This window comes from Phyllostomus hastatus, unplaced genomic scaffold (genome assembly GCF_019186645.2).
Source record: "Phyllostomus hastatus isolate PE091 unplaced genomic scaffold, TTU_PhHast_1.1 phas_contig_113, whole genome shotgun sequence".
Classification (NCBI taxonomy): Eukaryota; Metazoa; Chordata; class Mammalia; order Chiroptera; family Phyllostomidae; genus Phyllostomus; species Phyllostomus hastatus.
This window is the reverse complement of record NW_025333530.1, coordinates 12,342,137-12,355,181: the sequence shown is the minus strand read 5'-3', so window position 1 is coordinate 12,355,181 and position 13,045 is coordinate 12,342,137.

Genomic DNA, 13,045 nt, shown 5'->3' with positions numbered 1-13,045 from the left:
TCCTTCACGGATGGGGCTACCACACCCAGAGTGTGTAGGAGACTTGCCCAAGGCTTCCTAGGTGTTGGTTCAGAGCTGAGGCTGGACCCAGGCTTCTGGACTCCCATTCCAGTGCTCTACTCATGATGTCTTAGGGTTTTTAGTTCAGGTTAGTATAGGTAGGAACCAATGAAGGAGAGGATGCAGTGGGGACTCCACTTTTGGCCCTGCCTATAGGAACCCCAGCTGTGGGGAAGAAGTGACATTGCCTCCTCCCCCTCCCAGTGCCCCTGGCATTGTCTGGATAGGCTCTGCCTTGAATGGGCAAGGTTCATCAATCTACACCCCCATATACAAACAGGGTTTTTTTGTTTGTTTTTAAATGAAGGACTCTACCAAGCATACTGGTTTGTGTGCATTTTAATGACCATATCTTGGAGGTCTTCCATACATTGTCTACCATCCCCCTTTGTTCTGTTTAATGGACATATAGTACTCCACATTACAGATGTACCATGCTGTACTTCATGATTCCTTCTCATTAATAGCTATTTATGAGCTTGCACTTTTAAATTAATATAAACAATGCTGAATTGAACATCTTTATGCATTAGTGCAAAATGTGTAAGGATTTTATGTAATAATTCATTGAATTAAATGATGGACCAAAAATCATGTGCATTTCTCAGCTTGTGAGACCCTTGCATATCTGCTCTGAGCTTAGATGTTGGGGCTTAGTTCTGCCTCAACTGAGAGGGGCAGTGATTGGCTGAGCTCTGGTTCCTTTTTTTTTCCTGCTTTTGGAATAGATGACCCATACATGCAAAGCAACAGGGGAGAGGCAAAGGGAGCCCACTCCCATCACCAGAGAAGTGAAGGGTGTCCCAGGTAAGGGGCTTAAAGGAAGTACTGGGTACTTGATTCCTCAAAACACTATTGACCAAGGTCCAGGGGGGCCATTGATAGCTCCTTTTTGGGAGGAGCTTCTGATAGCTGCATTTAGAGGGGTGTTTATTTGCATCCCCTGAATACATTTGTGAAGTAGTCCCATACCTTGCTGGGGAAGGATGAGGTATGGTGTGGATGAAACCAACTAGACTGATCCAGGTGGGACCATGAGGGCAGACACTTACTTGTTTTTGTGTATTGCTATATCTCTATGCCTGGGACAGAGCCTGGAACCCACACTGGGTGATCATCACATATTTATTGAATGAATACAAAGGTTTTGGGGTAAGATGAAGTAACTGGGCACCCAGAGTCTTTTTTTTCACTTTTCCTTTTCCTTTTTTATTGTTGTTCAACTACAGTTGTCCCCATTCCCAGCCCCCCCACCAACCAACCCCTACCTCCCACACTCAATCTTACCCCTCTTTGACTTTGTCCATGGGTCCTTTATACATGTTCCTTGACTTGACCCTTCCCCTTCTTTCCCTTGTTATTCTCCTCCCCGCTCCTTTCTGGTTACTGTCAGTTTGTTCTTTATTTCAGTGTCTCTCATTCTATTTTGCTTGCTTGTTTGTTTTGTTGATTAAGTTCTACTTATAGGTGAGATCATAAGGTATTTGTCTTTCACTGCCTGGCTTATTTCACTTAGCATAATACTCTCCAGTTCCACTTATGCTGTTGCAACAGGTAAGAGTTCCTTCTTTCTTTCTGCTGGATGGTATTCCACTGTGTAAGTATATCACAGTTTTTTGATCCACTCATTTACTTATGGGCACTTAGACTGCTTCCAGCACTTGTCTATTGTAAATTGTGCTTCTATGAACATTGGGGTGCATAGATTCTTTTGAATTTGTGTTTCAGGATTCTTAGGGTATCATCCCAGCAGTGGAATTGCTGGGTCAAAAGGCAGATCCATTTTTAGTTTTCCGAGGAAATTCCATACTGTTTTCCACAGTGGGTGTACCAGTCTGCATTGCCACTAACATTGTACTAGGGTTCCCTTTCCTCCACAACCTTGCCAGCACTTGTTTGTTGTTGATTTGTTTATGATGGCCATTCTGACTGGAAACCCAAACTCTTGATTCAGATACAGACCCCAAGGACTACCTGAATGATTATGAACAGTTTAGTGTTTTTCTGTAAACTTCAATTGCTGCATCTGTAAAATGGGCTAGTAATATTCCCTAAAAGTACCAACCTCATGAGATTGTTGTAAGGATCATATAATAAACAAGTATTAATATTATTAATTATTTTAATGACAATAAATACTTAAACCCAACTTAGCAGGAGATTTTCCACCTCAAATACCTTCTAATTGCTTCCCCAGCTCACTGCATTTCTCTTGAATATTGTAATTGTCTTAGAATGTCTCCCACATATTTTCTTCTATCTGATGGGGACTAAGTTCAAAGTGTTGTACCCTTTAGACCATGGGGGTATGAAATCATGTGGCAGGGTAGTGGGATGAGGGAGTAAGCCATCATCACCATCTGCACTCTGCAGAATATCCCTTGTTCCTCCATCCATATGTCCTGTACCTCTGTCCTGCCCCTTCATGAGTCCCCTTTGCCCTGATTGCAGACTGTCAGGGTCCTCTTCAGGCCAGGCCTCTCCAGCTATTAAGCTGGTCCCTAGCTTGGTAGGCCCCCACTCGGCTTATGTTCTAATCACTTGATGCTGGAGACACCAGTTGGCATTGTTGGTCCCAAGAAATCTGTGAGTAGGATGGGATAACATCTCTTGACTCATTCTAGAAAGCAGGGAGGAGTCACCTACTATGTGCCAGGCACTGGATTAGGAAGTTCACTTTTGGCTGTTTTCTGATTCCTCATCTAATGTGTACATCTGGGGAAAAAAGTGGGTCTCTGAGAGTCTAAGGTTACACAGCTCGGAGGTGGGTAGCTGAGCGGGGTTTTGACCAGGTTTCTAGAAAGCAGAGGTGTGCTCTCTGCAGTTCCGCTTTCTGGCACCCCCTCTTTCAGGCCTGGTTGTATCGCTCTGGCAGCCTCAACTTTCACAGTGGTCTTGGAAGATGAGAGACTGAAATCTTACATAATTACCCAAATCATGGCTCCTAAATGGCCTCTGATTACAGCACTAAAGCCCTTTTCTGCAGTGCTGCCCTGGCTCTCCTGAATAGAGCTGTGGCCATTTAGTGCAGGATTTTTCTTTTCTTTAAAAGGGAAGGAGATGGCTTATCCACATGCAAAGTAGGTCAGAACCTTTGCAAAGATCTTTTCAAACACTTGGCTTTTTTGAAGTCCTGCTACGTAACTTCTTTTGTTTTTCCTGCCAGTGCCTCTTCCCTCCCACCTTCCTCCTTTCCCCAAAGGCTCAGCAACATCAAATGGCTCTAACAGACAATGACAATGACAGTGAGAGCTGAGCAGGATCAGCTCAATTATAAACAATGCCCTGCTAGCCCAGCTGGGACAAGAGTGCCAACTGCAGCCAAGTTGCCTCCGTCCTGCACCTCTCAGCCCCAAACCACCTTTCCCACTTCATGGCACCTGGCTAGTCTGCCTGAAAAATGTGTTCCCTTGACCTTGGTCCCACTAGCTCAGCAGAGCGATGGGTGGACTAGGATCGTACCTGTGCCTGGCAGCCATTGGCCTGAGTTCGTGGTGCTCATTGGTAATTCAAACTTGCAAAAGGCCTTAGATCCAATGGGAAATCAACTAAGCTGGAATAGTTTGGTGTTTTGCCTAATGGCCTGCTATCTTGGGGGTTATTTCTCTTCCATCTGCTCTTAATTTTTCAGTCCCCCAGCCCCACCCTTACTAAATATAGGTATAAATCATCAGGAGTTGGGCAAGCATTAAGGATGTTTATCAACAGGATGAGGTTTACAAAGGTAGCCACACTTAATACCACCTGAGACCTTTAACCCCACTCTTGATAAACAAGCATTTCTAGCCCCATTTAACAGCAGGAAACTAGGCCACAGAGCTGAGTGAGGTGATTGCTGCCACTAAAGATGCAGGGCCTGAGCAGGACAGCTCAGGGCCCAAGGGTGTCCAGCCCACGGCCCATGGGCCGCATGTGGCCCAGGATAGCTATGAATGCAACCCAACACAAAATCATAAATTTACTGAAAACCTTTTTTTTTTTTTGCTCATCAGTTTTCATTAGTATTTGTGTGTTTAATGTGTGGCTCAAGACAATTATTCTTCCAGTGTGGCCTAGAGGCGCCAAATGTTTGGACACCCCTGAACAGCAACTCAAGGCTGCTGACTCTGGGGCTCATCTCCTCAGACCTCAGTGACAGGGGAAGAAAACTGAGGAGTGTGTGTATGTGTACAGCCTTACTGAAGAAGAGACTAATGATCAACATGAATTTGCTTTGTGCATGTGCTGATAGTCTCATCCTGGAGTTCAGCGGGATTCTAAGCCAGAAGAATCTCCCGTCACCCACATTCCAGTAGAAGAAAGTCCCCATTTTATCATCCCCTGACATCTTTCTCTTGTCAGCCTCAGCCTGAGTCCAAAGGGCAGGTAATTTTCCAGAAAGGTTGGTGCTTTCAGAGGTATTTAGAAGGGGCATTATTATAGATACTTCAGGGGAAATGGAGGGGAGCAGGCTTAGGGCTGTTCCTTTAATTTAGTGAGTAGTTATTGAGGACCTACCATCTTCCAAGATGCTTTTAGACACTGAAGATACAACAGAGAACAAAACAATAAAAAAAACTCTGCCTTCATGGAATGTGTTCTTCATGGGGGTTGCAGACAATAAACTAGATAAATAAAGATGATGGTAAAAGCTAAGAAAAAGAAAAACAGTGGATAAGAGTAGAGAATGTTGGGGTGGCTGAAATTTTAGGTAGGGTGGCTACCTAAATCAAGAAGGCTCACTGAGAAAATAATATTGAAATACAGGAGTAAGGTATGAAAAAAATTGAGGAAAGTGTTCTGCACAGTGGAAACAGCAAGTGCAAAGGCCTTGAGGTCCCATACATCTTATGTGATGTGAGGTGATATGACTAGATCAGAGCAGGTGAGAGGCAATGCACCATGGGAATTTAGAAAGGTAGTAGGTTGGAATGGTATAGCACTTATCCTGAGTGAGATGGGAGCTATTGCAAGCTCTTGAGTAGAGGATGTCAGGATCTGACTCACACTTTTATTTTTTTTGTTTAAAATATTTTATTTATTTATTCATTTTTAGAGAGGGTAAGGAAAGGAGAGAGGGAAACATTAATGTGTAGCTTCCTTTCATGCACCCCCTACTGGGGACCTGGCCAACAACCCAGGCATATGTCCTAACTGGGAATTGAACCAGCAACCCTTTGATTTGCAGGCGAGCACTCAATCTACTGAGCCACACCAGCCAGGGCAGACCCACACTTTTAGTAGCAAGTGGATATTTCTGGGACTATGCTCCCCTCCTCTAGCTTCCCAGTTTACTGCTCCTTGTTTATCAGCTAGAAAGGGCTGGACCAGATTGGAGGGTAAGTTGAGTTCCTAATCATTCCAGAAGGCAGCGGAGAAAGAGAAACAGAGATCAGATCAGACATGGGGACTTTGCATGTTGGGTGTTGCTGGGGTTTTTGTAATGATGATAGTGCCAGTCCATTTGCCACTCTAAGGATTCTGGAAATTTGGGGGTGGGGAGATGTCTAAGCTGGGGCAGCTTCAAGCTGGGGCCTATCTCTCCCAAGATCAGGTGTACGTACATCTGTGCACATCCCTTCTCTTCATTTTCCCACCCTTCAGGGTGTCTGGCTTCCATCCTTTCTGTGGGCTCTCTAATGACTGTGAGATGAGGTATTGCACACAGCAGAGAAGCCAGCAGTGTGGGCAGGTCTGGAAATGCTGGATTTCTCACCTCTCCTGTCTGTTCCCTATCTCGGTGCTCCCCCGCCCCTCTTCTCACCCCTTTTCAGAAGAGAATGACAATGCATGTGTGAAGATTGCTTTTGCTTCCTAGTCTCCTTTTCTAACTCAGAAGAAACAGTATTCTTTTCTACATCATTCCACAAGCCCTGTCTGTTTCTCAGTATCCTGACACATCCATTCCTTCTCTTCCTCTCCTCCACCTTTCAGAGAACTATCCTCGTCCTTTTTTAGTCAGGATTTCCTGGGCTGCTAAATGTGAACTGACTGCATTGGGAGGCTTAATACATGATGCAACTATTGAAGGACGATGGTGTTAAAAGTATCCTGTTGCACCCAGTTTGCATTATTGACTCCAATACAAAAGATGCACACCTAGTAGGCAATTATAGAGTTGCCAACATTTCAGAACTCCTGAGTGAATCTGAAGATAGCAACTTACATTTATACACATGGCTCTGAACTTGCTCTTCCATTTGTGTAGGAGAAAAGGTGAATGACCCTAGGTTTCCTGTTGGTCTCTCCATCTGCTTTTTCTCCTTTAGGAAACTCCCATTGTAACTCCAAACATGGGGTTCTCCTTTCTTTTCTAAGGAGACCAGTCAACATGGAAGAGGGGCTTAGCAGCTTTCTTCCAGGGCTGGGTTGAGTTCATTTGTTTGTGTAAATTTCCTTTTTTTTTTTTTTTTGAGAGAGAGAGAGAGAGAGCAAGAAGAGAGAAAATCAAAGACTTTTGCCACCTCTTAGTTAGCTCCAAGTCCCAGGTGCATGGGGGAGGTCAGGGTTCCTTTTCTGTGGCTGGTGGCCTATCTCGTCTCTATGGTGATACCTTGAGGTTCTTCAGAGCTGGGGACCAGCCTCCCTCAGTAGCATCCCTGAACTGCTAGTATCAGTGATAGGTGGGGAAGAGGAACCCGGTGAGATCAAAGGAGGTCTGGATTTGGTTGGCCTGGGTGTTGACAGTGTATTCTTGCCCCTTGGCTTCTTCAAGACCAGCAGCCAGTTTGGAAAACAGGGTCCAATCAAAGAACACAACTACAATATGGCATCCAAAGTGTTCTACAACCTTGTTGTATGTTCTCTCTATAGGTTCGTCTCCTATGACCTCTCTACACAGAGCTGATCATGAGCCTGACCTGATCTCACTACCCCTAAAATAGTAATTATTTCCATCTCTGTGCCTTTGTTCCAGCTGTGCTTCTTGCCTGGGACCTTTCTGTTCCTTTATATTTCTCAGACTTGATTCCAGAGCCACCTTCTCTGGGAAGCCTTCCCTGATACAGAACTGAGTCCTTGGGGCTCTCCCCCTCTTCTACATCCAGACATGCAATCTCTGGGTCTGGTTTGCTCCTGGGAACACACAATGCCTTGTGTTGTTAATTTACTTTGCATGTGAATGAATGCAGGTTATGTAGTGGGGAAAGTTTGGCTAGTCCTGGGCTTGAATCATGGCTCTGCCACTTGTTAATTTTTTCTCATAGGATGAGTGTTACTTACTAGTGGTCTTACAAAGCTAGTAAGCAACCTGTGAGCCTCAGGGGTTTTTTTTTCTCCTAAAATATGGAGATACTTGTAACTCCTTACAGACTTGTGAGGATTAAATAAGTAATTGTCAGTGAAGGTGTAAGTGCTGGTACAGGGTCTGCTGAGTAGTAGATACAGCCCCTGTCTGCTGCCTCCACCCCACTGCTAGTTCAGTGCTGCTATTTGCTCCCCAGCACCTTGTATTTTTCTCATGCAACCCTTTGTACACACATACAATAGTTGGTTTCTTACACTGATTTGCTTGATGTTTCTCTTCAGGAGCTTCTGGGTGTGGGCCTTGTCTGACATGTCCATCATGTCTCCCTGTGCTTAGCACAGACTCTAGACAGCAAGGCATTCAAGCAACACTTGCTAACTGACTACCTGAACATGGAGCAGTGCCCCTCCACCACTAGCCCTTCTAAAACGCAGGCACTGTTTTTACTTCTGTGAATCTGCATAGAGCCTTGCACAGTGCTGGTGGTCTAAGTGGCTTGTTGGAGAACGGACTCTCCTATATTATTTTTAGAAACTGAAGAGGGGCTCCCTTCTGTAGAATGGCTCAGAGAGAACTTAGGGGTATAGAGGCAGAGGGGTAGGCCAAACAAATAGCTCCTCATCCTGGAGTTTATGGTCCTTAGAAGCAGGAAGTATTTTGTTCTTTCAGTCTCAGAGAGACCACACCCTTGGGGGAAGATGGAGGAGATCAGGCCTCCTCTCAAAGAGCTGGCCAATAAGCTAGAGTTAATCCCCAATAGCATTGCTGAAGTTGGGACAAATTCAATTTTAAGTTAAGTGGAAATATTTTTATTTGAGTTAATGTACATTGGATTTAGTAAACACACAGAGTATATTACTATGCACTCTGGAAATGTGCAGTCTGATCAGCAAACAGATTAGTTTTAAGTGAAAAGACACTGGCAGACGCTTAAATTCATTGACTTGTTGAGAACGTCTAGATTTGGATACAAATGCAGTGGAACACTAGATCAGTTTGGTGTCTCAACCCATCCGCACGGAGAAGCTATTGATTTTAGTTGATATGCATTGATTCCCAGAAAACAGGACGGCTTTTGAAAATGAACTTCCAGTAATTTCAGGGAGAAGCTGGCGCGTTTGTCTCCATGCGAGGCTGACTTGTTTTGTTAAACGTGTCTCTACGCCTCAAAGGAACAGAGCAGCAGACAAATATCTTCGTATGAATTAAAATGCATTGATTCTTGGAGGGAAAATGATAGTCTCTGTTAAAAGCTTTTTGGAGATGTTAGCATTTAAGAGTTTGAGAAAGACTCTGTTCAGCGCCCCTTCCTCTCTGCCTTCTGCTCTGGCCTGAATGGTGGCAGTTGTCAGAGCCCATCTGAAGTTGGAGGTGGTGGTGCATGGGAGGGGTAGGAAAAGGAACAGGGGCCCTGTTTCACTGCCAATCCCCTGCAGTGAGTATGAGCATGAAACTGCTCCTCTCTAGGGAAAGGAATATGGAAAGGGTTCAATATTGTTCATCTCATAACCAGACAGACAGATAAGATCAGGTGCCCAGGCTGGAGTTGAGGGAAGGGAAAAACAAAGGTTCCATTGATAAAGAAAATAGCAATGAAAAGTAGGGTCTCGGGGTTTGGTACGGAATGCAGAAAAGAGAGTGCGTGTGTGCAGTTTTGGTCTCTTGGTCAATGGCCTCTCTGTGCTGAAGGAGAAACATGTTAATCATTAAAATGATGCAGGAGTGAGTTATCTTACTTTCTTACCTTCTGAATGAGTTGGACATGAACCAAAGGCATAATTTAGACATTTCTCACCCTAATTAATAAATAGCTCCAATGGGGTGTGTGGAAAGCATGGTTGGAAAAATGAGTCCAGTAGCCAGGAAGGAAGCGATTGGCCTGGAACTTATTCTTCATGTACTGAGACTCCCTGGATCTTTCTGGATCAAAGCCACTTAGGACAATTTTTAGGGTTGATCATGAAGTTAACTCCTCTTTAGCCATTCCTAGGTCCTTCTCAGTCCCCAAATATATCCTGGGTAGGTAGTTAAATCTATTTGTGGCAGGTGTATTTGTTGGCTATGGGTAGGGTCAAAAGTGCTGATCAGTTGCCCAGGTAACACTGACCATGGAAGCTAAACCTCCTCCATGGGCAACAGAAGGGAAGACTGCAGAGAAAGACCTTAGAGGGATTGTCAATTGTGAGGCCACCTCCTTTCACCTCTAGCTGTAGTTGGTATAAATGAAGGTCATAAGAACACATGCAGATAGTGGATTCTCTCACCCTTCATTCTTCTCAACTGCTCTTCACTCTCTTCCACCTCTCCCTACTCTGCTTTAGAACAGGGATTGCCTAGCCTTGGAAGCATAGGATCAAAGCACTGGCAAGGATTTTATGGAACCTTCAGTCTAATACTTATCTGGTGCTTCATCCTCTGTCTCTATAATATCTTGTGCCAAATACAGTCTTGGCCTGAAAGCTTCTGGCATGGAATGTACATCCTCTTTCAGGTATTGTTTTAAAATAGTTCCAGTCAATGCAAACTGACCCTGCCCTTTGCCTGCCAACCCCACCACCAAGCCCAAATGAGCAGTTCTGGTTCTGTCCTCTGGGGTAGCACAGAAGCAGTCTCAGCCTTCTCCCCCGTGAGTGTCTTTAAGCATTTAAAGAGAGTCACAGGCCCCACTGAGGCATTTGCTTCTCCAGGCAAAACACTCTAGGCTTCTCAGCTATTTCTCCTCTGACCTGGTTTCTGGTCCCTCTACCATTGTAGGACCAGCTATGAAATTTGCACGAGACCCCAGTGCAAAATAAAAATGAAAGCCCTTTATTCAACAATTATTAAGAATTTCAAGATGGTGACAGCAGATGATATCAAACCAAGCACAAGACTCTTCTGAGCAACTGCTCAGGTCGCATGCCTATGAAGTCAGCCCTGAATAGGGGAGCTTTTCCCCCAGATTTCAGTATTCAGTGTCCTTTTAAGCTGATGTTCCAGAGGTATTGTATCTAAGGTAGAAGCTAAGTGACTGTCATTTTTTTTCTGGATCTATCCTTTAGTGTTATTGAAACAACTGGTGATCACATTAGCTTTACTGGCAGTCAGAGCATACAGGTGAGTCATATTCAACATAATATCCACTCTAACCTCTAGGTTTGATACGTACCTATAGCAACATACCACCTCTCTCCCACTTCACACAGTTGTAAAAATTCATAGTGATGAATTTTGTTTTGCCCACAGGTTTCACCTCAGTGTCTAAGCACATGCATAGTACTTTAGGTAATTTATTCACTCATTCAATCCACAGAGAAACAAATACTGAGTGTCTACTAAGTGCTAAGTACAACGATAGGAGTTAGAATACAGTATTGAATAAAACATGACCCTGGCCTTACAGAGGTTTAGTTTAGAAGAGACAAGATATTTAAACAATAAAGACATAAAAACATACTGATTCTTATAATAGAGATGTAGTATAGAAATGGAAAAGATGACAAATTACTCTGCCTGGGAAGTCATGGAAGGCTTCAAAGAAGGGATAACATTTCAGATGACTCTTGAAAGATGAGTAGAAGTTTGATAGATTGAAAAGGAAGAGGGAAAGCTAAATTTCTGGTCACCTGATTTTCTCCACATGAACTCCCACCTCATTTCTTATGGCCATTCTTCTAGGGTAGCACGGGGGACCTTGGCTCCCCACAGACTTCCGGAGCCTGTTCCAACTCTGGGGCCTTTCAAGGAGACCTCACTGCCTTTATGAGAAGACATTGCTATAGTTTTTGCTGCAGTTGTAATTTCTTGACATCATCTGGGTGTGTTGGGAAAAATGAGATCTAATAATGAATGATTACAACTCTCAAGTTAAGTCTAGTTGGTTGACTAATCAATTTGGTTAAGTGAAAATCCATAGCAAATGAGTCGACCGCAGTATGACATTTCTCCATCCAATTTAAATTAAAATCACCAACCATAATAATTTCACAATTACTCAGGGAGGGCACACTGGAGACTTGACCCCCAGAGCAGAGAAATTGCAAATGCCGCAAAGAATGGGCTGAGAGTGGGGTGATGAGGAAGTCATTTGAGATGAACTCTGCCTGAACTGCTCAGCATCCTCAGCTCCTGGGGGTGGTTGGTCCATGGAGGATGCTGAGCCGCAGTGTCACATTCCCAGGTGCAGCCCTGCTTCTCTCCCTGGGGAGGCAGGGATTTCTACCCTTCTTCCTAGAAAGCCCATAGAGGATTCCTCCAACAGGAGAGTAGGGTCTCTCTTCAGATAAGAGGGTGGAAAAAAAGTGAATGCTATTATTTCCATTTCATATTTTCCCAAATTTAAACTCTAACTTCTGGGCAGGAGATGCTTTTCCTATTTATCTTGAATTAAGAGTATTAAGTGCATGTAACAGTCATTAATAGATTTTCGATAATAAAGGCAAATGATGACAGAGCAAAGGAAAGGATTATATTTTATCCTATATGACAAATGTCTATTTGCTAAATGTCCCCTTTATACTAGGCACAATATTAGGCACCAGGAAGAAATAGATGAATTAAGTATACCAGGTCTGTCTGGAAGAAGTCCTAACCATTGTTAATTTAATGAGAACGGTGTGTGTGACATCAATGTAACCTCATAGCCAAGGAGAGTGGACTGGAATGCACATGAGTGAACAATGACAACTTCACTGTACTAGTCAGTGGGGGTGGTAGATGCCATTGAGTGAGCATGATACTGTGTGGCTGTTGTATTAAAAAAGACTGAGCAAGTACAGCAATGAATCTGCATCAAATTTTGCATTAATCTTGAACATTCCTCCATGGAAACGGGTCGGCTCATGAATCACTTCTCATGCAGGTTTTTTTTTTTTTTTTGTGAGATATCAAATCACCCAGGTGACTCAGCACTCCCTAGAGCCCAGATTTGGTGCCCTGTGACTTCTAGCTCTTCTCTAAAAAACTAAAATCACCTTAGAAAGGGAAGAGATTTCAGGCTGCTGGTGAGATTCAGGAAAATACAACAGGGCAGTGATGGCAATAGGGAGAATTGTGTGAGATACCAACGTGCCTACTTTGAAGGGGACTGCGTGTCATTGTCTTATGCACAATGTTTGTTGTATCTTCTTCAATAAATGTCTATTTTTCATAGTACATGGATGGATACCTTCTGGACAGACCTCATACAGACCTGCCTCAAAAGAGCTTATCATTTCTTGTAAAAGCCTGGTAGTTAAACAATATTAACAAGGCATAGTATCATTAATGTTTATTAAGTAACTTGAAGGATTAGAAAAATTTTGATCACAGATTCATGCAAAAATTGTGTATGTCAGTTAGCACATCTGTAAAAGGCATTTAATAACAATTGTACCTCAAAAATTTGTTATGAGGTGAATGATGTGGCTGATACTACTTCACTCAGTCACCCCCACCCCCCAATCTACAGCAATGGGACTCCCAAATGTTTGTTGAGCATGTGGCTGCCTGGAAACAAGACTGAGTTTTCCAGAGTCCTTTGCTAGTGTGGCTCATGTTCATTCAGGCTAAAGGAATGCAAAAGAAGAAGTGTGTGCAGCCTCTAGGAAGTGCCTCAAAAAGATGGAGCATGCTCTTTTCCTTCCCTTACTTCCATTCTGCCGGTAGGAATTTAGGCATAGTAGCAAGACCTGGAACAGTTATCTTGGAGCATAAAGTGACTTTGGAAGAAGAGGACACATAGGCAGAATAAGACAGAAGGAACCTGGGTTCTGAAGGTTGAGAGTGAAAATAAATATCTAT